This window comes from Tupaia chinensis, unplaced genomic scaffold (genome assembly GCF_000334495.1).
Source record: "Tupaia chinensis unplaced genomic scaffold, TupChi_1.0 Scaffold000361_2, whole genome shotgun sequence".
Lineage (NCBI taxonomy): Eukaryota > Metazoa > Chordata > Mammalia > Scandentia > Tupaiidae > Tupaia > Tupaia belangeri.
This window is the reverse complement of record NW_006159858.1, coordinates 2,589,644-2,591,698: the sequence shown is the minus strand read 5'-3', so window position 1 is coordinate 2,591,698 and position 2,055 is coordinate 2,589,644. Positions and strand designations below refer to the sequence as shown.

Here is a 2,055-nt window from a genome sequence, read left to right as displayed (position 1 = left end):
GAGGTAATTTCTCTTTTTCTGTCTCTCTGTTTTTCTCTGTCTTTCTGGGAAACTCTCCAAAACCATTTTTTTTAAATGTAAAAAAAATTGAAATGTGCTATCAGGTGTCCTCTGCCTTAGGAAATAGCGAGTTACCCAAGGGCAAGGTCTGAATGTTCTTTCTTTGTTCTACCTTCTACACCTGTGGTGTTCTGCCTATGTCTCAATCAAATCCCCTGTTTCACTTCTTTCCTTTGCTATTGAGACATAGAAAGGACTTTAAGCTAAAAATACAGTAAGAGTACCGAAGTAGAATCCACCTCCGCTGCTGGCTCAGGTCAAAAGCACAAAGGAAAACATCCCGACTCTGGGCTGTGCTTCTTTTAGTCAGGCCTGGATAGAGATAGCCTATAGCCTCAAGCATCTTTTGAGAGACCTCTTGGACTTATGAGGAGTAGAGGGCTAAGAACTGGAAGTCTGTATGCTTGTGTGCCATATTGATAGACTTATTTGTTTGCTGCCACAGCTGTCAGGAGCCCAGGATGGCTCAATTTCCATCCAAACTCTCAACCAGCCTTTTTCATGTTGCAGTTGATCCTGTTCTTCAAAATGCCAAGGCACGAGCCACCATTTCTTGTGAATCAGGATTGGTTATAGGACCCCAGAAGGTTACAAGGAACACATGTGGTAAGCAAGAATTTTTTCACTGAGAACCAAAAATTCTTATCATTTTCCTCCATTGCCCAGAATAAAAATACATTTTTCTATTCTGGGGAAGGGTCTAGAGAAATTTCTTTCTTTGTCTATTTGAGGAGAGAGACTGGAAAAATATGCAATGAATAGCTGCTAAGTCTCTGGTGAAGGAATAAATTGGTATTGCTTTACCAAATCTATTCAGGACAGATTGCATTATAAAATGTAACTAAGGTGATCACTCTGAGCTCCTTATTCTCCCCTACTCAGCAGCCCCTTCAAAGGGACTCCTGAGACTTCTTTCTCTTAGATATTAGGGTTAAACCTTATATAAGTGAGCTGGGGAAAAAAGAGAGAGAGAGAGAGAGAGAGAGAGAGAGAGAGAGTTAGAAGGAGCTATGAACCACCCAGAGGGAAATAATAAAAGCTATCCTGAGTGGGGCAGGTAAGAGTGATCAACAGCCTGTAGACGTGAAGAAAACCTGGGTCTGTGGCTAACCCTGAGGAGGGACTGGAGTGCAAGCAGGTGGGCAAAGGGGAACCTGAGAATGAGCGCACTGCAGCAGGTGAGAAGTGGAGACAGCAAACCCTGCAGCAGCAGAGTGGGAGGGAGCTTAAAGAAAAGTGATGCCCATTTTTTACAAGGGATCTTTGTTTCTGTTCAGTAGAGGATCCATGTTAGACACCCATCTCGAAATAACTCTTCCTGCCTCGCTAGACAGAATATGGGCCACTGGCACAGAATTATACTACCAGTTCCCTTGGAATAGAGGTAGAATGTATGTATGCTGGACAAGAGGCCATGCGATTAGCAGGAGGTGTTCTTTACAGTGAGTGATGGGGCTGCACCTCTGGAAATACGATAATAAATAGACTTGGTGTCTGTGGACACTGAGAATAATTTGTGTAGTTAGAAGGACCCTGAATCAAAGACATGTACCCATGCAGCTGTGTGGGTAAGAAAGATCCTAGAAATGGAAATATCATGGAATTGGAGCAGAGAAAGAAGATAAGGACAGAAACAGATGATAAGTTACAATTGGCTGAAGACCTGCCAATTGTTGGATGAGGAATGAATTGAAAAGTATTATCAAAGCACCACTAAATGTGATTTCTATTTTATTCTCTGTCATTGCATTTAAATTATATAAAATTTTAAACAATTTTGGAAGGTTCCTAAATGCATAACTAATTTTTATACATTTCTGAGAAAACAGTCCATGGATTATTACCAATAGATGTTTGAACTGGGAAGTGTGTTGACAATCTTGTGCCCAGGGTTTGTACACTTGATAAATAACTCTCTCTAAAGCAATGCATTAAGAAACAAAAATGAAACCTGTGACTAGGGTTCCACTTCCAGGGATGGGTCCGTGGTGCAGC

The 2,055-nt window shown here is 41.5% G+C and overlaps 1 long non-coding RNA gene across 1 annotated transcript in view; it reads left to right on the top strand.

Moving 5' to 3' along the window:
* The first annotated feature begins 406 nt into the window (after positions 1–406).
* Positions 407–2,055, top strand: part of LOC102484333 (uncharacterized) — a 6,924-nt gene continuing 5,275 nt past the window's right edge. The window contains exon 1 of the long non-coding RNA XR_335221.1: positions 407–666. This is a non-coding gene — a long non-coding RNA (uncharacterized LOC102484333). The remainder of the gene's footprint in view (positions 667–2,055) is intronic.